Genomic DNA, 25365 nt, shown 5'->3' with positions numbered 1-25365 from the left:
ACTTTAGATGAGAACACTCATCTTATTCATAAACACCTCATTAATATACTGCTTACCATATTCATAGAATTTTGAATTATGCCTTGTTCAAGAATGCATTACTTGAATTCAACTTCAGAATGATCTTTTATCTCTATTTTGCTCTTTTGTCATTGTCTTTTCCTTTTTTCATTCAAGGCATTACTTTAAAAATCTTCACAATACAACTTTTTTTATTTCAATTTAAGATGAACCATTCTAAAGGTCACAGAACAAGACTTTTCTTTTTAAATAGTATTCAACATTTGCGTGATGAAAATTATTCTTACATGTAAGGAGCCAATAATAAGGTGCTCCTGAGATTTGAACTCAGGATTTTCTGTTTACGAGATAGGCACTTTAACCACTTAGCTACAGCACCTAGTGTAGTAACAATGAAGGAATCATTAATTTAGTATTGGCGATCGAATTCGGTGCCTGCAATAAAGATTCTTTATCTGTATTCCAATGTTATAAAAGAAAGGATTTCTAATCTCTAAACAAGAATAACTATGTGGTATTAAAAAAACTCTTTTTAAACTCAATTCCCTATATTGAATAGTTACAAATATTTGTTTTACATAAACAAATCAATATTGCTCAAATTTAGGGTTATATTTCATCTGTGACTTCCTCATTGATACACCATTTTCATTTTGCAATCACAGTATTGCTACTATAATCATGAGAACACTCTGATTTTTTATCAGGTTTAAGATGATCTGTTAAACAGAAAGATGAATCAGACTTTTCTAATTTAATTGTATCAAAGTCCGACTTAATGAAAATTATTTTTTATTTAAGAATAAGAAAATGAAGGCACTTCTGAGATTTGAGCTCATGATCTCCTGTTTACTAGTCAGGCGCTTTAACTAGCTAAGCCACAGTATCCTCTTTAAAATGCTTTAAGGGACAGTTTGCCTTATAGTTTTCAAGAAAATCCTGAGTTTTTCTCTTTCATAATCTTTTCTAAGTTCATACAATGCTCTACTCAATCACTTTAGATGAGAACACTCATCTTATTCATAAACACATCATTAATATACTGCTTACCATATTCATAGAATTTTGAATTATGCCTTGTTCAAGAATGCATTACTTGAATTCAACTCCAGAATCATCTTTTATCTCTATTTTGCTCTTTGTCATTGTCTTTTCCCTTTTTCATTCAAGGCATTACTTTAAAAATCTTCACAATACCACGTTTTTTCTTTCAATTTAAGATGAACCATTCTAAAGGTCACAGAACAAGACTTTTCTTTTTTGCGTGATGAAAATTATTCTTACATGTAAGGAGCCAATAATAAGGTGCTGCTGAGATTTGAACTCAGGATTTCCTATTCACGAAACAGGTACTTTAACCAGTTAGCCACAGCACCTACTGTAGTAACAATGAAGGAATCATTAATTTAGTATTGGCGATCGAATTTGGTGCCTGCAATAAAGATTCTTTATATATATTCCAATGTTATAAAAGAAAGGATTCCTAATCTCTAAACAAGAATACCTATGTGGTATTAAAAAAAACTATTTTTAAACTCAATTCCCTTTATTGAATAGTTACAAATAATTGTTTTACATAAAAACATCAATATTGCTCAAATTTAGGGTAATATTTCAACTGTGACTTCCTCATTGATATACCTTTTTCATTTTGCGATCACAGTATTGCTACTATAATCGTGAGAACACTTTTATTTTTTATTAGGTTTAAGATGATCTGTTCAACAGAAAGATGAATCAGACTTTTGTAATTTAATTGTATCAAAGTACGACTTAATGAAAATAATTTTTTATTTAAGAATAAGATAATGAAGGCGCTGCTGAGATTTGAACTCAGGATCTCCTGTTTACTAGACAGGTGCTTTAACCAACTGAGCCACAGCACCCTCTTGAAAATGCTTAATGGGACAGTTTGCCTTATAGTTTTCAAGAAAATCCTGAGTTTTTCTCTTTCATAATCTTTTCTTAGTTCATACAATGCTCTACTCAATCACTTTAGATGAGAACATTAATCTTATTCATAAACACTTCATTAATATACTGCTTACCATATTCATAGAATTTTGAATTATGCCTTGTTCAAGAATGCATTACTTGAATTCAACTCCAGAATGATCTTTTATCTCTATTTTGCTCTTTGTCATTGTCTTTTCCCTTTTTCATTCAAGGCATTACTTTAAAAATCTTCACAATACCACTTTTTCTATTTCAATTTAAGATGAACCATTCTAAAGGTCACAGAACAAGACTTTTCTTTTTAAATAGTATTCAACATTTGCGTGATTAAAATTATTCTTACATGTAAGGAGCCAATAATAAGGTGCTGCTGAGATTTGAACTCAGGATTTCCTCTTTGCAAGACAGGCCGTTTAACCACTTAGCCACAGCACCTACTGTTGTAGCAAAGAAGGAATCATTAATTTAGTATTGGCGATCGAATTCGGTGCCTGCAATAAAGATTCTTTATATGTATTCCAATGTTATAAAAGAAAGGATTCCTAATCTCTAAACAAGAATAACTATGTGGTGTTAAAAAAAACTATTTTTAAACTCAATTCCCTATATTGAATAGTTACAAATAATTGTTTTACATAAAAACATCAATATTGCTCAAATTTAGGGTAATATTTAATCTGTGACTTCCTCATTGATATACAATTTTCATTTTGCGATCACAGTATTGCTACTATAATCATGAGAACACTTTTATTTTTTATTAGGTTTAAGATGATCTGTTCAACAGAAAGATGAATCAGACTTTTCTAATTTAATTGTATCAAAGTACGACTTAATGAAAATAATTTTTTATTTAAGAATAAGAAAATGAAGGTGCTGCTGAGATTTGAACTCAGGATCTCCTGTTTACTAGAAAGGCGCTTTAACCAACTAAGCCACAGAACCCTCTTGAAAATGCTGAAAGGGACAGTTTGCCTTATAGTTTTCAAGAAAATCCTGAGTTTTTCTCTTTCATAATCTTTTCTAAGTTCATACAATGCTCTACTCAATCACTTTAGATGAGAACACTCATCTTATTCATAAACACCTCATTAATATACTGCTTACCATATTCATAGAATTTTGAATTATGCCTTGTTCAAGAATGCATTACTTGAATTCAACTCCAGAATGATCTTTTATCTCTATTTTGCTCTTTGTCATTGTCTTTTCCTTTTTTCATTCAAGGCATTACTTTAAAAATCTTCACAATACAACTTTTTTTATTCCAATTTAAGATGAACCATTCTAAAGGTCACAGAACAAGACTTTTCTTTTTAAATAGTATTCAACATTTGCGTGATGAAAATTATTCTTACATGTAAGGAGCCAATAATAAGGTGCTGCTGAGATTTGAACTCAGGATTTTCTGTTTACGAGACAGGCACTTTAACCAGTTAGCCACAGCACCTACTGTAGTAACAATGAAGGAATCATTAATTTAGTATTGGCGATCGAATTCGGTGCCTGCAATAAAGATTCTTTATATGTATTCCAATGTTATAAAAGAAAGGATTCCTAATCTCTAAACAAGAATAACTATGTGGTATTAAACAAAACTATTTTTAAACTAATTCCCTATATTGAATAGTTACAAATAGTTGTTTTACATAAAAACATCAATATTGCTCAAATTTAGGGTAATATTTCAACTGTAACTTCTGCATTGATATACATTTTTCATTTTGCGATCACAGTATTGCTACTATAACCATGAGAACACTTTTATTTTTTATGAGGTTTAAGATGATCTGTTCAACAGAAAGATGAATCAGACTTTTCTAATTTAATTGTATCAAAGTACGACTTAATGAAAATAATTTTTTATTTAAGAATAAGAAAATGAAAGCGCTGCTGAGATTTGAACTCCGGATCTCCTGTTTACTAGACAGGGACTTTAACAAGCTAAGCCACAGCAACCTCTTGAAAATGCTTTAAGGCACAGTTTGCCTTAAAGTTTTCAAGAAAATCCTCAGTTTTTCACTTTCATAATCTTTTCTAAGTTCATACAATGCTCTACTCAATCACTTTAGATGAGAACACTCATCTTATTCATAAACACCTCATTAATATACTGCTTACCATATTCAAAGAATTTTGATTCATGCCTTGTTCAAGAATGCATTACTTGAATTCAACTCCAGAATGATCTTTTATCTCTATTTTGCTCTTTGTCATTGTCTTTTCCCTTTTTCATTCAAGGCATTACTTTAAAAATCTTCACAATACCACTTTTTTTATTTCAATTTAAGATGAACCATTCTAAATGTCACAGAACAAGACTTTTCTTTTTAAATAGTATTCAACATTTGCGTGATGAAAATGATTCTTACATGTAGGGAGCCAATAATAAAGTGCTGTTGAGATTGGAACTTAGGATTTCCTGTTTACGAGACAGGCACTTTAACCACTTAGCCACAGCACCTACTGTAGTAACAATGAAGGAATCATTAATTTAGTATTGGCGATCGAATTCGGTGCCTGCAATAAAGATTCTTTATATGTATTCCATTGTTATAAAAGAAAGGATTCCTAATCTCTAAACAAGAATAACTATGTGGTATTAAAAAAAACTATTTTTAAACTCAATTCCCTTTATTGAATAGTTACAAATAATTGTTTTACATAAAAACATCAATATTGCTCAAATTTAGGGTAATATTTCAACTGTGACTTCCTCATCGATATACCTTTTTCATTTTGCGATCACAGTATTGCTACTATATTCATGAGAACACTTTTATTTTTATTAGGTTTAAGATGATCTGTTCAACAGAAAGATGAATCAGACTTTTCTAATTTAATTGTATCAAAGTACGACTTAATGAAAATAATTTTTTATTTAAGAATAAGAAAATGAAAGCGCTGCTGAGATTTGAACTCAGGATCTCCTGTTTACTAGAAAGGCACTTTAACCAACTAAGCCACAGCACCCTCTTGAAAATCCTTAAAGGGACAGTTTGCCTTATAGTTTTCAAGAAAATCCTGAGTTTTTCTCTTTCATAATCTTTTCTAAGTTCATACAATGCTCTACTCAACCACTTTAGATGAGAACACTCATCTTATTCATAAACACCTCATTAATATACTGCTTACCATATTCATAGAATTTTGAATTATGCCTTGTTCAAGAATGCATTACTTGAATTCAACTTCAGAATGATCTTTTATCTCTATTTTGCTCTTTTGTCATTGTCTTTTCCTTTTTTCATTCAAGGCATTACTTTAAAAATCTTCACAATACAACTTTTTTTATTTCAATTTAAGATGAACCATTCTAAAGGTCACAGAACAAGACTTTTCTTTTTAAATAGTATTCAACATTTGCGTGATGAAAATTATTCTTACATGTAAGGAGCCAATAATATGGTGCTACTGAGATTTGAACTCAGGATTTTCTGTTTACGAGATAGGCACTTTAACCACTTAGCCACAGCACCTAGTGTAGTAACAATGAAGGAATCATTAATTTAGTATTGGTGATCGATTTCGGTGCCTGCAATAAAGATTCTTTATCTGTATTCCAATGTTATAAAAGAAAGGATTTCTAATCTCTAAACAAGAATAACTATGTGGTATTAAAAAAACTCTTTTTAAACTCAATTCCCTATATTGAATAGTTACAAATATTTGTTTTACATAAACAAATCAATATTGCTCAAATTTAGGGTTATATTTCATCTGTGACTTCCTCATTGATACACCATTTTCATTTTGCAATCACAGTATTGCTACTATAATCATGAGAACACTCTGATTTTTTATCAGGTTTAAGATGATCTGTTAAACAGAAAGATGAATCAGACTTTTCTAATTTAATTGTATCAAAGTCCGACTTAATGAAAATTATTTTTTATTTAAGAATAAGAAAATGAAGGCACTTCTGAGATTTGAGCTCATGATCTCCTGTTTACTAGACAGGCGCTTTAACCAGCTAAGCCACAGTATCCTCTTTAAAATGCTTTAAGGGACAGTTTGCCTTATAGTTTTCAAGAAAATCCTGAGTTTTTCTCTTTCATAATCTTTTCTAAGTTCATACAATGCTCTACTCAATCACTTTAGATGAGAACACTCATCTTATTCATAAACACATCATTAATATACTGCTTACCATATTCATAGAATTTTGAATTATGCCTTGTTCAAGAATGCATTACTTGAATTCAACTCCAGAATCATCTTTTATCTCTATTTTGCTCTTTGTCATTGTCTTTTCCCTTTTTCATCCAAGGCATTACTTTAAAAATTTTCACAATACCACATTTTTTCTTTCAATTTAAGATGAACCATTCTAAAGGTCACAGAACAAGACTTTTCTTTTTTGCGTGATGAAAATTATTCTTACATGTAAGGAGCCAATAATAAGGTGCTGCTGAGATTTGAACTCAGGATTTCCTATTCACGAAACAGGTACTTTAACCAGTTAGCCACAGCACCTACTGTAGTAACAATGAAGGAATCATTAATTTAGTATTGGCGATCGAATTCGGTGCCTGCAATAAAGATTCTTTATATATATTCCAATGTTATAAAAGAAAGGATTCCTAATCTCTAAACAAGAATAACTATGTGGTATTAAAAAAACTATTTTTAAACTCAATTCCCTTTATTGAATAGTTACAAATAATTGTTTTACATAAAAACATCAATATTGCTCAAATTTAGGGTAATATTTCAACAGTGACTTCCTCATTGATATACCTTTTTCATTTTGCGATCACAGTATTGCTACTATAATCGTGAGAACACTTTTATTTTTTATTAGGTTTAAGATGATCTGTTCAACAGAAAGATGAATCAGACTTTTCTAATTTAATTGTATCAAAGTACGACTTAATGAAAATAATTTTTTATTTAAGAATAAGAAAATGAAGGCGCTGCTGAGATTTGAACTCAGGATCTCCTGTTTACTAGACAGGTGCTTTAACCAACTGAGCCACAGCACCCTCTTGAAAATGCTTAATGGGACAGTTTGCCTTATAGTTTTCAAGAAAATCCTGAGTTTTTCTCTTTCATAATCTTTTCTAAGTTCATACAATGCTCTACTCAATCACTTTAGATGAGAACATTAATCTTATTCATAAACACTTCATTAATATACTGTTTACCATATTCATAGAATTTTGAATTATGCCTTGTTCAAGAATGCATTACTTGAATTCAACTCCAGAATGATCTTTTATCTCTATTTTGCTCTTTGTCATTGTCTTTTCCCTTTTTCATTCAAGGCATTACTTTAAAAATCTTCACAATACCACTTTTTCTATTTCAATTTAAGATGAACCATTCTAAAGGTCACAGAACAAGACTTTTCTTTTTAAATAGTATTCAACATTTGCGTGATTAAAATTATTCTTACATGTAAGGAGCCAATAATAAGGTGCTGCTGAGATTTGAACTCAGGATTTCCTGTTTGTAAGACAGGCCGTTTAACCACTTAGCCACAGCACCTACTGTTGTAGCAAAGAAGGAATCATTAATTTAGTATTGGCGATCGAATTCGGTGCCTGCAATAAAGATTCTTTATATGTATTCCAATGTTATAAAAGAAAGGATTCCTAATCTCTAAACAAGAATAACTATGTGGTATTAAAAAAAACTATTTTTAAACTCAATTCCCTATATTGAATAGTTACAAATAATTGTTTTACATAAAAACATCAATATTGCTCAAATTTAGGGTAATATTTAATCTGTGACTTCCTCATTGATATACAATTTTCATTTTGCGATCACAGTATTGCTACTATAATCATGAGAACACTTTTATTTTTTATTAGGTTTAAGATGATCTGTTCAACAGAAAGATGAATCAGACTTTTCTAATTTAATTGTATCAAAGTATGACTTAATGAAAATAATTTTTTATTTAAGAATAAGAAAATGAAAGCGCTGCTGAGATTTGAACTCAGGATCTCCTGTTTACTAGAAAGGCGCTTTAACCAACTAAGCCACAGCACCCTCTTGAAAATCCTTAAAGGGACAGTTTGCCTTATAGTTTTCAAGAAAATCCTGAGTTTTTCTCTTTCATAATCTTTTCTAAGTTCATACAATGCTCTACTCAACCACTTTAGATGAGAACACTCATCTTATTCATAAACACCTCATTAATATACTGCTTACCATATTCATAGAATTTTGAATTATGCCTTGTTCAAGAATGCATTACTTGAATTCAACTTCAGAATGATCTTTTATCTCTATTTTGCTCTTTTGTCATTGTCTTTTCCTTTTTTCATTCAAGGCATTACTTTAAAAATCTTCACAATACAACTTTTTTTATTTCAATTTAAGATGAACCATTCTAAAGGTCACAGAACAAGACTTTTCTTTTTAAATAGTATTCAACATTTGTGTGATGAAAATTATTCTTACATGTAAGGAGCCAATAATAAGGTGCTACTGAGATTTGAACTCAGGATTTTCTGTTTACGAGATAGGCACTTTAACCACTTAGCCACAGCACCTAGTGTAGTAACAATGAAGGAATCATTAATTTAGTATTGGCGATCGAATTCGGTGCCTGCAATAAAGATTCTTTATCTGTATTCCAATGTTATAAAAGAAAGGATTTCTAATCTCTAAACAAGAATAACTATGTGGTATTAAAAAAACTCTTTTTAAACTCAATTCCCTATATTGAATAGTTACAAATATTTGTTTTACATAAACAAATCAATATTGCTCAAATTTAGGGTTATATTTCATCTGTGACTTCCTCATTGATACACCATTTTCATTTTGCAATCACAGTATTGCTACTATAATCATGAGAACACTCTGATTTTTTATCAGGTTTAAGATGATCTGTTAAACAGAAAGATGAATCAGACTTTTCTAATTTAATTGTATCAAAGTCCGACTTAATGAAAATTATTTTTTATTTAAGAATAAGAAAATGAAGGCACTTCTGAGATTTGAGCTCATGATCTCCTGTTTACTAGACAGGCGCTTTAACCAGCTAAGCCACAGTATCCTCTTTAAAATGCTTTAAGGGACAGTTTGCCTTATAGTTTTCAAGAAAATCCTGAGTTTTTCTCTTTCATAATCTTTTCTAAGTTCATACAATGCTCTACTCAATCACTTTAGATGAGAACACTCATCTTATTCATAAACACATCATTAATATACTGCTTACCATATTCATAGAATTTTGAATTATGCCTTGTTCAAGAATGCATTACTTGAATTCAACTCCAGAATCATCTTTTATCTCTATTTTGCTCTTTGTCATTGTCTTTTCCCTTTTTCATTCAAGGCATTACTTTAAAAATCTTCACAATACCACGTTTTTTCTTTCAATTTAAGATGAACCATTCTAAAGGTCACAGAACAAGACTTTTCTTCTTTGCGTGATGAAAATTATTCTTACATGTAAGGAGCCAATAATAAGGTGCTGCTGAGATTTGAACTCAGGATTTCCTATTCACGAAACAGGTACTTTAACCAGTTAGCCACAGCACCTACTGTAGTAACAATGAAGGAATCATTAATTTAGTATTGGCGATCGAATTCGGTGCCTGCAATAAAGATTCTTTATATATATTCCAATGTTATAAAAGAAAGGATTCCTAATCTCTAAACAAGAATAACTATGTGGTATTAAAAAAAACTATTTTTAAACTCAATTCCCTTTATTGAATAGTTACAAATAATTGTTTTACATAAAAACATCAATATTGCTCAAATTTAGGGTAATATTTCAACTGTGACTTCCTCATTGATATACCTTTTTCATTTTGCGATCACAGTATTGCTACTATAATCGTGAGAACACTTTTATTTTTTATTAGGTTTAAGATGATCTGTTCAACAGAAAGATGAATCAGACTTTTGTAATTTAATTGTATCAAAGTACGACTTAATGAAAATAATTTTTTATTTAAGAATAAGATAATGAAGGCGCTGCTGAGATTTGAACTCAAGATCTCCTGTTTACTAGACAGGTGCTTTAACCAACTGAGCCACAGCACCCTCTTGAAAATGCTTAATGGGACAGTTTGCCTTATAGTTTTCAAGAAAATCCTGAGTTTTTCTCTTTCATAATCTTTTCTAAGGTCATACAATGCTCTACTCAATCACTTTAGATGAGAACATTAATCTTATTCATAAACACTTCATTAATATACTGCTTACCATATTCATAGAATTTTGAATTATGCCTTGTTCAAGAATGCATTACTTGAATTCAACTCCAGAATGATCTTTTATCTCTATTTTGCTCTTTGTCATTGTCTTTTCCCTTTTTCCTTCAAGGCATTACTTTAAAAATCTTCACAATACCACTTTTTCTATTTCAATTTAAGATGAACCATTCTAAAGGTCACAGAACAAGACTTTTCTTTTTAAATAGTATTCAACATTTGCGTGATTAAAATTATTCTTACATGTAAGGAGCTGCTGAGATTTGAACTCAGGATTTCCTCTTTGCAAGACAGGCCGTTTAACCACTTAGCCACAGCACCTACTGTTGTAGCAACAATGAAGGAATCATTAATTTAGTATTGGCGATCGAATTCGGTGCCTGCAATAAAGATTCTTTATCTGTATTCCAATGTTATAAAAGAAAGGATTTCTAATCTCTAAACAAGAATAACTATGTGGTATTAAAAAAACTCTTTTTAAACTCAATTCCCTATATTGAATAGTTACAAATATTTGTTTTACATAAACAAATCAATATTGCTCAAATTTAGGGTTATATTTCATCTGTGACTTCCTCATTGATACACCATTTTCATTTTGCAATCACAGTATTGCTACTATAATCATGAGAACACTCTGATTTTTTATCAGGTTTAAGATGATCTGTTAAACAGAAAGATGAATCAGACTTTTCTAATTTAATTGTATCAAAGTCCGACTTAATGAAAATTATTTTTTATTTAAGAATAAGAAAATGAAGGCACTTCTGAGATTTGAGCTCATGATCTCCTGTTTACTAGACAGGCGCTTTAACCAGCTAAGCCACAGTATCCTCTTTAAAATGCTTTAAGGGACAGTTTGCCTTATAGTTTTCAAGAAAATCCTGAGTTTTTCTCTTTCATAATCTTTTCTAAGTTCATACAATGCTCTACTCAATCACTTTAGATGAGAACACTCATCTTATTCATAAACACATCATTAATATACTGCTTACCATATTCATAGAATTTTGAATTATGCCTTGTTCAAGAATGCATTACTTGAATTCAACTCCAGAATCATCTTTTATCTCTATTTTGCTCTTTGTCATTGTCTTTTCCCTTTTTCATTCAAGGCATTACTTTAAAAATCTTCACAATACCACGTTTTTTCTTTCAATTTAAGATGAACCATTCTAAAGGTCACAGAACAAGACTTTTCTTCTTTGCGTGATGAAAATTATTCTTACATGTAAGGAGCCAATAATAAGGTGCTGCTGAGATTTGAACTCAGGATTTCCTATTCACGAAACAGGTACTTTAACCAGTTAGCCACAGCACCTACTGTAGTAACAATGAAGGAATCATTAATTTAGTATTGGCGATCGAATTCGGTGCCTGCAATAAAGATTCTTTATATATATTCCAATGTTATAAAAGAAAGGATTCCTAATCTCTAAACAAGAATAACTATGTGGTATTAAAAAAAACTATTTTTAAACTCAATTCCCTTTGTGGCCTGGGACGACTCCTGGTGGACCCCCGCCCTGGGCACCGCACCCAAACCAACTGACCATGCACGAAACCTGGGCTTCATCCTGGACTCCTCCCTCTCCATGACCAGACAAGTCAACAGCGTCTCCTCGGCGTGCTTCAACATCCTACGCATGCTACGGAAGATCTTCTGGTGGATCCCCACAGAGACCAGGAAGACCGTCACCCAGGCCCTCGTCACCAGCCGACTGGACTACGGCAACGCCCTCTACGCCGGGACCACCGCCAAGCTCCAGAAGAGACTCCAGCGGATCCAAAACGCCTCAGCCAGACTCATCCTCGACATCCCACGATCCAGCCACATCTCCGGACATCTGAGAGGCCTTCACTGGCTCCCCGTCAACAAGAGAATCACATTCCGCCTCCTCACCCACGCACACAAAGCCCTACACGACCAAGGCCCGAGCTACCTCAACAGCCGAGTCAACTTCTACGCTCCCAAACGCCACCTCCGATCAGCTAACCACGCCCTCGCCGCTGTCCCCCGCATCCGAAGAGCGACTACAGGAGGAAGATCCTTCTCCTACCTGGCCGCCAAGACCTGGAACTCCCTCCCGTCCGACCTGCGCCTGACCCAAGACCACCTCTCCTTCAGGAAGAAGCTGAAGACCTGGCTGTTCGAGCAGTAGCGGCACCACCCCTCCCCAGCGCCTTGAGACCCTACGGGTATGTAGCGCGCTCTATAAGTGTCACTGATTGATTGATTGATTGATTGATTGATTGATTGATTGATTTATTGAATAGTTACAAATAATTGTTTTACATAAAAACATCAATATTGCTCAAATTTAGGGTAATATTTCAACTGTGACTTCCTCATTGATATACCTTTTTCATTTTGCGATCACAGTATTGCTACTATAATCGTGAGAACACTTTTATTTTTTATTAGGTTTAAGATGATCTGTTCAACAGAAAGATGAATCAGACTTTTGTAATTTAATTGTATCAAAGTACGACTTAATGAAAATAATTTTTTATTTAAGAATAAGATAATGAAGGCGCTGCTGAGATTTGAACTCAAGATCTCCTGTTTACTAGACAGGTGCTTTAACCAACTGAGCCACAGCACCCTCTTGAAAATGCTTAATGGGACAGTTTGCCTTATAGTTTTCAAGAAAATCCTGAGTTTTTCTCTTTCATAATCTTTTCTAAGGTCATACAATGCTCTACTCAATCACTTTAGATGAGAACATTAATCTTATTCATAAACACTTCATTAATATACTGCTTACCATATTCATAGAATTTTGAATTATGCCTTGTTCAAGAATGCATTACTTGAATTCAACTCCAGAATGATCTTTTATCTCTATTTTGCTCTTTGTCATTGTCTTTTCCCTTTTTCCTTCAAGGCATTACTTTAAAAATCTTCACAATACCACTTTTTCTATTTCAATTTAAGATGAACCATTCTAAAGGTCACAGAACAAGACTTTTCTTTTTAAATAGTATTCAACATTTGCGTGATTAAAATTATTCTTACATGTAAGGAGCTGCTGAGATTTGAACTCAGGATTTCCTCTTTGCAAGACAGGCCGTTTAACCACTTAGCCACAGCACCTACTGTTGTAGCAAAGAAGGAATCATTAATTTAGTATTGGCGATCGAATTTTGTGCCTGCAATAAAGATTCTTTATATGTATTCCAATGTTATAAAAGAAAGGATTCCTAATCTCTAAACAAGAATAACTATGTGGTATTAAAAAAAACTATTTTTAAACTCAATTCCCTATATTGAATAGTTACAAATAATTGTTTTACATAAAAACATCAATATTGCTCAAATTTAGGGTAATATTTAATCTGTGACTTCCTCATTGATATACAATTTTCATTTTGCGATCACAGTATTGCTACTATAATCATGAGAACACTTTTATTTTTTATTAGGTTTAAGATGATCTGTTCAACAGAAAGATGAATCAGACTTTTCTAATTTAATTGTATCAAAGTACGACTTAATGAAAATAATTTTTTATTTAAGAATAAGAAAATGAAGCCACTGCTGAGATTTGAACTAAGTATCTCCTGTTTACTAGACAGGCGCTTTAACCAGCTAAGCCACAGCACCCTCTTGAAAATACTTAAAGGGACAGTTTGCCTTATAGTTTTCAAGAAAATCCTGAGTTTTCTCTTTCATAATCTTTTCTAAGTTCATACAATGCTCTACTCAATCACTTTAGATGAGAACACTCATCTTATTCATAAACACCTCATTAATATACTGCTTACCATATTCATAAAATTTTGAATTATGCCTTGTTCAAGAATGCATTACTTGAATTCAACTCCAGAATGATCTTTTATCTCTATTTTGCTCTTTGTCATTGTCTTTTCCCTTTTTCATTCAAGGCATTACTTTAAAAATCTTCACAATACCACTTTTTTTATTTCAATTTAAGATGAACCATTCTAAATGTCACAGAACAAGTCTTTTCTTTTTAAATAGTATTCAACATTTGCGTGATGAAAATGATTCTTACATGTAGGGAGCCAATAATAAAGTGCTGTTGAGATTTGAACTTAGGATTTCCTGTTTACGAGACAGGCACTTTAACCACTTAGCCACAGCACCTACTGTAGTAACAATGAAGGAATCATTAATTTAGTATTGGCGATCGAATTCGGTGCCTGCAATAAAGATTCTTTATATGTATTCCATTGTTATAAAAGAAAGGATTCCTAATCTCTAAACAAGACTAACTATGTGGTATTAAAAAAAACTATTTTTAAACTCAATTCCCTTTATTGAATAGTTACAAATAATTGTTTTACATAAAAACATCAATATTGCTCAAATTTAGGGTAATATTTCAACTGTGACTTCCTCATCGATATACCTTTTTCATTTTGCGATCACAGTATTGCTACTATATTCATGAGAACACTTTTATTTTTTATTAGGTTTAAGATGATCTGTTCAACAGAAAGATGAATCAGACTTTTCTAATTTAATTGTATCAAAGTACGACTTAATGAAAATAATTTTTTATTTAAGAATAAGAAAATGAAAGCGCTGCTGAGATTTGAACTCAGGATCTCCTGTTTACTAGAAAGGCGCTTTAACCAACTAAGCCACAGCACCCTCTTGAAAATGCTTAAAGGGACAGTTTGCCTTATAGTTTTCAAGAAAATCCTGAGTTTTTCTCTTTCATAATCTTTTCTAAGTTCATACAATGCTCTACTCAACCACTTTAGATGAGAACACTCATCTTATTCATAAACACCTCATTAATATACTGCTTACCATATTCATAGAATTTTGAATTATGCCTTGTTCAAGAATGCATTACTTGAATTCAATTTCAGAATGATCTTTTATCTCTATTTTGCTCTTTTGTCATTGTCTTTTCCTTTTTTCATTCAAGGCATTACTTTAAAAATCTTCACAATACAACTTTTTTTATTTCAATTTAAGATGAACCATTCTAAAGGTCACAGAACAAGACTTTTCTTTTTAAATAGTATTCAACATTTGCGTGATGAAAATTATTCTTACATGTAAGGAGCCAATAATAAGGTGCTGCTGAGATTTGAACTCAGGATTTTCTGTTTACGAGATAGGCACTTTAACCACTTAGCCACAGCACCTAGTGTAGTAACAATGAAGGAATCATTAATTTAGTATTGGCGATCGAATTCGGTGCCTGCAATAAAGATTCTTTATCTGTATTCCAATGTTATAAAAGAAAGGATTTCTAATCTCTAAACAAGAATAACTATGTGGTATTAAAAAAACTCTTTTTAAACTCAATTCCCTATATTGAATAGTTACAAATATTTGTTTTACATAAACAAATCAATATTGCTCAAATTTAGGGTTATATTTCATCTGTGACTTCCTCATTGATACACCATTTTCATTTTGCAATCACAGTATTGCTACTATAATCATGAGAACACTCTGATTTTTTATCAGGTTTAAGATGATCTGTTAAACAGAAAGATGAATCAGACTTTTCTAATTTAATTGTATCAAAGTCCGACTTAATGAAAATTATTTTTTATTTAAGAATAAGAAAATGAAGGCACTTCTGAGATTTGAGCTCATGATCTCCTGTTTACTAGACAGGCGCTTTAACTAGCCAAGCCACAGTATCCTCTTTAAAATGCTTTAAGGGACAGTTTGCCTTATAGTTTTCAAGAAAATCCTGAGTTTTTCTCTTTCATAATCTTTTCTAAGTTCATACAATGCTCTACTCAATCACTTTAGATGAGAACACTCATCTTATTCATAAACACATCATTAATATACTGCTTACCATATTCATAGAATTTTGAATTATGCCTTGTTCAAGAATGCATTACTTGAATTCAACTCCAGAATCATCTTTTATCTCTATTTTGCTCTTGGTCATTGTCTTTTCCTTTTTTCATTCAAGGCATTACTTTAAAAATCTTCACAATAACACGTTTTTTCTTTCAATTTAAGATGAACCATTCTAAAGGTCACAGAACAAGACTTTTCTTTTTTGCGTGATGAAAATTATTCTTACATGTAAGGAGCCAATAATAAGGTGCTGCTGAGATTTGAACTCAGGATTTCCTATTCACAAAACAGGTACTTTAACCAGTTAGCCACAGCACCTACTGTAGTAACAATGAAGGAATCATTAATTTAGTATTGGCGATCGAATTCGGTGCCTGCAATAAAGATTCTTTATATATATTCCAATGTTATAAAAGAAAGGATTCCTAATCTCTAAACAAGAATAACTATGTGGTATTAAAAAAAACTATTTTTAAACTCAATTCCCTTTATTGAATAGTTACAAATAATTGTTTTACATAAAAACATCAATATTGCTCAAATTTAGGGTAATATTTCAACTGTGACTTCCTCATTGATATACCTTTTTCATTTTGCGATCACAGTATTGCTACTATAATCGTGAGAACACTTTTATTTTTTATTAGGTTTAAGATGATCTGTTCAACAGAAAGATGAATCAGACTTTTGTAATTTAATTGTATCAAAGTACGACTTAATGAAAATAATTTTTTATTTAAGAATAAGATAATGAAGGCGCTGCTGAGATTTGAACTCAGGATCTCCTGTTTACTAGACAGGTGTTTTAACCAACTGAGCCACAGCACCCTCTTGAAAATGCTTAATGGGACAGTTTGCCTTATAGTTTTCAAGAAAATCCTGAGTTTTTCTCTTTCATAATCTTTTCTAAGGTCATACAATGCTCTACTCAATCACTTTAGATGAGAACATTAATCTTATTCATAAACACTTCATTAATATACTGCTTACCATATTCATAGAATTTTGAATTATGCCTTGTTCAAGAATGCATTACTTGAATTCAACTCCAGAATGATCTTTTATCTCTATTTTGCTCTTTGTCATTGTCTTTTCCCTTTTTCATTCAAGGCATTACTTTAAAAATCTTCACAATACCACTTTTTCTATTTCAATTTAAGATGAACCATTCTAAAGGTCACAGAACAAGACTTTTCTTTTTAAATAGTATTCAACATTTGCGTGATTAAAATTATTCTTACATGTAAGGAGCTGCTGAGATTTGAACTCAGGATTTCCTCTTTGCAAGACAGGCCGTTTAACCACTTAGCCACAGCACCTACTGTAGTAGCAAAGAAGGAATCATTAATTTAGTATTGGCGATCGAATTTTGTGCCTGCAATAAAGATTCTTTATATGTATTCCAATGTTATAAAAGAAAGGATTCCTAATCTCTAAACAAGAATAACTATGTGGTATTAAAAAAAACTATTTTTAAACTCAATTCCCTATATTGAATAGTTACAAATAATTGTTTTACATAAAAACATCAATATTGCTCAAATTTAGGGTAATATTTAATCTGTGACTTCCTCATTGATATACAATTTTCATTTTGCGATCACAGTATTGCTACTATAATCATGAGAACACTTTTATTTTTTATTAGGTTTAAGATGATCTGTTCAACAGAAAGATGAATCAGACTTTTCTAATTTAATTGTATCAAAGTACGACTTATTGAAAATAATTTTTTATTTAAGAATAAGAAAATGAAGGCGCTGCTGAGATTTGAACTCAGGATCTCCTGTTTACTAGAAAGGCGCTTTAACCAACTAAGCCACAGAACCCGGTTGAAAATGCTGAAAGGGACAGTTTGCCTTATAGTTTTCAAGAAAATCCTGAGTTTTTCTCTTTCATAATCTTTTCTAAGTTCATACAATGCTCTACTCAATCACTTTAGATGAGAACACTCATCTTATTCATAAACACCTCATTAATATACTGCTTACCATATTCATAGAATTTTGAATTATGCCTTGTTCAAGAATGCATTACTTGAATTCAACTCCAGAATGATCTTTTATCTCTATTTTGCTCTTTGTCATTGTCTTTTCCTTTTTTCATTCAAGGCATTACTTTAAAAATCTTCACAATACAACTTTTTTTATTCCAATTTAAGATGAACCATTCTAAAGGTCACATAACAAGACTTTTCTTTTTAAATAGTATTCAACATTTGCGTGATGAAAATTATTCTTACAATTAAGGAGCCAATAATAAGGTGCTGCTGAGATTTGAACTCAGGATTTTCTGTTTACGAGATAGGCACTTTAACCACTTAGCCACAGCACCTAGTGTAGTAACAATGAAGGAATCATTAATTTAGTATTGGCGATCGAATTCGGTGCCTGCAATAAAGATTCTTTATCTGTATTCCAATGTTATAAAAGAAAGGATTTCTAATCTCTAAACAAGAATAACTATGTGGTATTAAAAAAACTCTTTTTAAACTCAATTCCCTATATTGAATAGTTACAAATATTTGTTTTACATAAACAAATCAATATTGCTCAAATTTAGGGTTATATTTCATCTGTGACTTCCTCATTGATACACCATTTTCATTTTGCAATCACAGTATTACTACTATAATCATGAGAACACTCTGATTTTTTATCAGGTTTAAGATGATCTGTTAAACAGAAAGATGAATCAGACTTTTCTAATTTAATTGTATCAAAGTCCGACTTAATGAAAATAATTTTTTATTTAAGAATAAGAAAATGAAGGCGCTGCTGAGATTTGAACTCAGGATCTCCTATTTCCTAGACAGGTGCTTTAACCAACTAAGCCACAGCACCCTCTTGAAAATGCTTAAAGGGACAGTTTGCCTTATAGTTTTCAAGAAAATCCTGAGTTTTTCTCTTTCATAATCTTTTCTAAGTTCATACAATGGTCTACTCAATCACTTTAGATGAGAACATTAATCTTATTCGTAAACACTTCATTAATATACTGCTTACCATATTCATAGAATTTTGAATTATGCCTTGTTCAAGAATGCATTACTTGAATTCAACTCCAGAATGATCTTTTATCTCTATTTTGCTCTTTGTCATTGTCTTTTCCCTTTTTCATTCAAGGCATTACTTTAAAAATCTTCACAATACCACTTTTTCTATTTCAATTTAAGATGAACCATTCTAAAGGTCACAGAACAAGACTTTTCTTTTTAAATAGTATTCAACATTTGCGTGATTAAAATTATTCTTACATGTAAGGAGCCAATAATAAGGTGCTGCTGAGATTTGAACTCAGGATTTCCTGTTTGCAAGACAAGCAGTTTAACCACTTAGCCACAGCACCTACTGTTGTAGCAAAGAAGGAATCATTAATTTAGTATTGGCGATCGAATTCGGTGCCTGCAATAAAGATTCTTTATATGTATTCCAATGTTATAAAAGAAAGGATTCCTAATCTCTAAACAAGAATAACTATGTGGTTTAAAAAAAAACTATTTTTAAACTCAATTCCCTATATTGAATAGTTACAAATAATTGTTTTACATAAAAACATCAATATTGCTCAAATTTAGGGTAATATTTGATCTGTGACTTCCTCATTGATATACAATTTTCATTTTGCGATCACAGTATTGCTACTATAATCATGAGAACACTTTTATTTTTTATTAGGTTTAAGATGATCTGTTCAACAGAAAGATGAATCAGACTTTTCTAATTTAATTGTATCAAAGTACGACTTAATGAAAATAATTTTTTATTTAAGAATAAGAAAATGAAGGCGCTGCTGAGATTTGAACTCAGGATCTACTGTTTACTAGAAAGGGGCTTTAACCAACTAAGCCACAGAACCCTCTTGAAAATGCTGAAAGGGACAGTTTGCCTTATAGTTTTCAAGAAAATCCTGAGTTTTTCTCTTTCATAATCTTTTCTAAGTTCATACAATGCTCTACTCAATCATTTTAGATGAGAACACTCATCTTATTCATAAACACCTCATTAATATACTGCTTACCATATTCATAGAATTTTGAATTATGCCTTGTTCAAGAATGAATTACTTGAATTCAACTCCAGAATGATCTTTTATCTCTATTTTGCTCTTTGTCATTGTCTTTTCCCTTTTTCATTCAAGGCATTACTTTAAAAATCTTCACAATACCACTTTTTCTATTTCAATTTAAGATGAACCATTCTAAAGGTCACAGAACAAGACTTTTCTTTTTAAATAGTATTCAACATTTGCATGATTAAAATTATTCTTACATGTAAGGAGCCAATAATAAGGTGCTGCTGAGATTTGAACTCAGGATTTCCTGTTTGCGAGACAGGCAGTTTAACCACTTAGCCACAGCACCTACTGTAGTAGCAAAGAAGGAATCATTAATTTAGTATTGGCGATCGAATTCGGTGCCTGCAATAAAGATTCTTTATATGTATTCCAATGTTATAAAAGAAACGATTCCTAATCTCTAAACAAGAATAACTATGTGGTATTAAAAAAAACTATTTTTAAACTCAATTCCCTATATTGAATAGTTACAAATAATTGTTTTACTTAAAACATCAATATTGCTCAAATTTAGGGTAATATTTCAACTGTGACTTCCTCATTGATCTACCTTTTTCATTTTGCGATCACAGTATTGGTACTATAATCATGAGAACACTCTGATTTTTTATCGGGTTTAAGATGATCTGTTCAACAGAAAGATGAATCAGACTTTTCTAATTTAATTGTATCAAAGTACGATTTAATGAAAATAATGTTTTATTTAATATTAAGATAAAGAAGGCACTGCTGAGATTTGAACTCCGGATCTCCTGTTTACTAGACAGGCACTTTAACAAGCTAAGCCACAGCAACCTCTTGAAAATGCTTTAAGGCACAGTTTGCCTTAAAGTTTTCAAGAAAATCCTGAGTTTTTCACTTTCATAATCTTTTCTAAGTTCATACAATGCTCTACTCAATCACTTTAGATGAGAACACTCATCTTATTCATAAACACCTCATTAATATACTGCTTACCATATTCAAAGAATTTTGATTTATGCCTTGTTCAAGAATGCATTACTTGAATTCAACTCCAGAATCATCTTTTATCTCTATTTTGCTCTTTGTCATTGTCTTTTCCCTTTTTCATTCAAGGCATTACTTTAAAAATCTTTTACAATACCACTTTTTTTATTTCAATTTAAGATGAACCATTCTAAAGGTCACAGAACAAGACTTTTCTTTTTAAATAGTATTCAACATTTGCGTGATGAAAATTATTCTTACATGTAAGGAGCCAATCATAATGTGCTGCTGAGATTTGAACTCAAGATTTCCTGTTTGCGAGACAGGCAGTTTAACCACTTAGCCACAGCACCTACTGTAGTAACAATGAAGGCATCATTAATTTAGTATTGGCGATCGAATTCGGTGCCTGCAATAAAGATTCTTTATATGTATTCCAATGTTATAAAAGAAAGGATTCCTAATCTCTAAACAAGAATAACTATGTGGTATTAAAAAAAAATATTTTTAAACTCAATTCCCTATATTGAATAGTTACAAATAATTGTTTTACATAAAAACATCAATATTGCTCAAATTTAGGGTAATATTTAATCTGTGACTTCCTCATTGATATACAATTTTCATTTTGCGATCACAGTATTGCTACTATAATCATGAGAACACTTTTATTTTTTATTAGGTTTAAGATGATCTGTTCAACAGAAAGATGAATCAGACTTTTCTAATTTAATTGTATCAAAGTACGACTTAATGAAAATAATTTTTTATTTAAGAATAAGAAAATGAAGGCGCTGCTGAGATTTGAACTAAGGATCTCCTGTTTACTAGACAGGTGCTTTAACCAGCTAAGCCACAGCACCCTCTTGAAAATACTTAAAGGGACAGTTTGCCTTATAGTTTTCAAGAAAATCCTGAGTTTTCTCTTTCATAATCTTTTCTAAGTTCATACAATGCTCTACTCAATCACTTTAGATGAGAACACTCATCTTATTCATAAACACCTCATTAATATACTGCTTACCATATTCATAAAATTTTGAATTATGCCTTGTTCAAGAATGCATTACTTGAATTCAACTCCAGAATCATCTTTTATCTCTATTTTGCTCTTTGTCATTGTCTTTTCCCTTTTTCATTCAAGGCATTACTTTAAAAATCTTCACAATACCACTTTTTTTATTTCAATTTAAGATGAACCATTCTAAAGGTCACAGAACAAGACTTTTCTTTTTAAATAGTATTCAACATTTGCGTGATGAAAATTATTCTTACATGTAAGGAGCCAATCATAATGTGCTGCTGAGATTTGAACTCAAGATTTCCTGTTTGCGAGACAGGCAGTTTAACCACTTAGCCACAGCACCTACTGTAGTAACAATGAAGGCATCATTAATTTAGTATTGGCGATCGAATTCGGTGCCTGCAATAAAGATTCTTTATATGTATTCCAATGTTATAAAAGAAAGGATTCCTAATCTCTAAACAAGAATAACTATGTGGTATTAAAAAAAAATATTTTTAAACTCAATTCCCTATATTGAATAGTTACAAATAATTGTTTTACATAAAAACATCAATATTGCTCAAATTTAGGGTAATATTTAATCTGTGACTTCCTCATTGATATACAATTTTCATTTTGCGATCACAGTATTGCTACTATAATCATGAGAACACTTTTATTTTTTATTAGGTTTAAGATGATCTGTTCAACAGAAAGATGAATCAGACTTTTCTAATTTAATTGTATCAAAGTACGACTTAATGAAAATAATTTTTTATTTAAGAATAAGAAAATGAAGGCGCTGCTGAGATTTGAACTAAGGATCTCCTGTTTACTAGACAGGTGCTTTAACCAGCTAAGCCACAGCACCCTCTTGAAAATACTTAAAGGGACAGTTTGCCTTATAGTTTTCAAGAAAATCCTGAGTTTTCTCTTTCATAATCTTTTCTAAGTTCATACAATGCTCTACTCAATCACTTTAGATGAGAACACTCATCTTATTCATAAACACCTCATTAATATACTGCTTACCATATTCATAAAATTTTGAATTATGCCTTGTTCAAGAATGCATTACTTGAATTCAACTCCAGAATGATCTTTTATCTCTATTTTGCTCTTTGTCATTGTCTTTTCCCTTTTTCATTCAAGGCATTACTTTAAAAATCTTCACAATACCACTTTTTTTATTTCAATTTAAGATGAACCATTCTAAATGTCACAGAACAAGTCTTTTCTTTTTAAATAGTATTCAACATTTGCGTGATGAAAATGATTCTTACATGTAGGGAGCCAATAATAAAGTGCTGTTGAGATTTGAACTTAGGATTTCCTGTTTACGAGACAGGCACTTTAACCACTTAGCCACAGCACCTACTGTAGTAACAATGAAGGAATCATTAATTTAGTATTGGCGATCGAATTCGGTGCCTGCAATAAAGATTCTTTATATGTATTCCATTGTTATAAAAGAAAGGATTCCTAATCTCTAAACAAGACTAACTATGTGGTATTAAAAAAAACTATTTTTAAACTCAATTCCCTTTATTGAATAGTTACAAATAATTGTTTTACATAAAAACATCAATATTGCTCAAATTTAGGGTAATATTTCAACTGTGACTTCCTCATCGATATACCTTTTTCATTTTGCGATCACAGTATTGCTACTATATTCATGAGAACACTTTTATTTTTTATTAGGTTTAAGATGATCTGTTCAACAGAAAGATGAATCAGACTTTTCTAATTTAATTGTATCAAAGTACGACTTAATGAAAATAATTTTTTATTTAAGAATAAGAAAATGAAAGCGCTGCTGAGATTTGAACTCAGGATCTCCTGTTTACTAGAAAGGCGCTTTAACCAACTAAGCCACAGCACCCTCTAGAAAATGCTTAAAGGGACAGTTTGCCTTATAGTTTTCAAGAACATCCTGAGTTTTTCTCTTTCATAATCTTTTCTAAGTTCATACAATGCTCTACTCAACCACTTTAGATGAGAACACTCATCTTATTCATAAACACCTCATTAATATACTGCTTACCATATTCATAGAATTTTGAATTATGCCTTGTTCAAGAATGCATTACTTGAATTCAACTTCAGAATGATCTTTTATCTCTATTTTGCTCTTTTGTCATTGTCTTTTCCTTTTTTCATTCAAGGCATTACTTTAAAAATCTTCACAATACAACTTTTTTTATTTCAATTTAAGATGAACCATTCTAAAGGTCACAGAACAAGACTTTTCTTTTTAAATAGTATTCAACATTTGCGTGATGAAAATTATTCTTACATGTAAGGAGCCAATAATAAGGTGCTGCTGAGATTTGAACTCAGGATTTTCTGTTTACGAGATAGGCACTTTAACCACTTAGCCACAGCACCTAGTGTAGTAACAATGAAGGAATCATTAATTTAGTATTGGCGATCGAATTCGGTGCCTGCAATAAAGATTCTTTATCTGTATTCCAATGTTATAAAAGAAAGGATTTCTAATCTCTAAACAAGAATAACTATGTGGTATTAAAAAAACTCTTTTTAAACTCAATTCCCTATATTGAATAGTTACAAATATTTGTTTTACATAAACAAATCAATATTGCTCAAATTTAGGGTTATATTTCATCTGTGACTTCCTCATTGATACACCATTTTCATTTTGCAATCACAGTATTGCTACTATAATCATGAGAACACTCTGATTTTTTATCAGGTTTAAGATGATCTGTTAAACAGAAAGATGAATCAGACTTTTCTAATTTAATTGTATCAAAGTCCGACTTAATGAAAATTATTTTTTATTTAAGAATAAGAAAATGAAGGCACTTCTGAGATTTGAGCTCATGATCTCCTGTTTACTAGACAGGCGCTTTAACTAGCTAAGCCACAGTATCCTCTTTAAAATGCTTTAAGGGACAGTTTGCCTTATAGTTTTCAAGAAAATCCTGAGTTTTTCTCTTTCATAATCTTTTCTAAGTTCATACAATGCTCTACTCAATCACTTTAGATGAGAACACTCATCTTATTCATAAACACATCATTAATATACTGCTTACCATATTCATAGAATTTTGAATTATGCCTTGTTCAAGAATGCATTACTTGAATTCAACTCCAGAATCATCTTTTATCTCTATTTTGCTCTTTGTCATTGTCTTTTCCTTTTTTCATTCAAGGCATTACTTTAAAAATCTTCACAATAACACGTTTTTTCTTTCAATTTAAGATGAACCATTCTAAAGGTCACAGAACAAGACTTTTCTTTTTTGCGTGATGAAAATTATTCTTACATGTAAGGAGCCAATAATAAGGTGCTGCTGAGATTTGAACTCAGGATTTCCTATTCACAAAACAGGTACTTT

At 31.2% G+C, this 25365-nt stretch overlaps 5 non-coding genes across 5 annotated transcripts; all 5 read right to left on the bottom strand.

The window, feature by feature from the left end:
• Positions 1–1833: 1833 nt before the first annotated feature.
• On the bottom strand, positions 1834–1907 carry TRNAT-AGU (transfer RNA threonine (anticodon AGU)). The gene has a single exon. It is a non-coding gene; the product is annotated as a tRNA-Thr (tRNA).
• A 4981-nt stretch (positions 1908–6888) lies between these two features.
• On the bottom strand, positions 6889–6962 carry TRNAT-AGU (transfer RNA threonine (anticodon AGU)). The gene has a single exon. It is a non-coding gene; the product is annotated as a tRNA-Thr (tRNA).
• Positions 6963–9916: 2954 nt separating this feature from the next.
• TRNAT-AGU (transfer RNA threonine (anticodon AGU)) lies at positions 9917–9990 on the bottom strand. Its single transcript has one exon. It is a non-coding gene; the product is annotated as a tRNA-Thr (tRNA).
• A 2702-nt stretch (positions 9991–12692) lies between these two features.
• On the bottom strand, positions 12693–12766 carry TRNAT-AGU (transfer RNA threonine (anticodon AGU)). The gene has a single exon. It is a non-coding gene; the product is annotated as a tRNA-Thr (tRNA).
• Positions 12767–18735: 5969 nt separating this feature from the next.
• Positions 18736–18809, bottom strand: TRNAP-AGG (transfer RNA proline (anticodon AGG)). The gene has a single exon. It is a non-coding gene; the product is annotated as a tRNA-Pro (tRNA).
• Positions 18810–25365: the final 6556 nt, after the last annotated feature.

The sequence above is a fragment of the Triturus cristatus genome, chromosome 12 (assembly GCF_964204655.1).
Source record: "Triturus cristatus chromosome 12, aTriCri1.1, whole genome shotgun sequence".
Classification (NCBI taxonomy): domain Eukaryota; kingdom Metazoa; phylum Chordata; class Amphibia; order Caudata; family Salamandridae; genus Triturus; species Triturus cristatus.
This window is presented reverse-complemented; position numbering and strand designations above follow the sequence as displayed.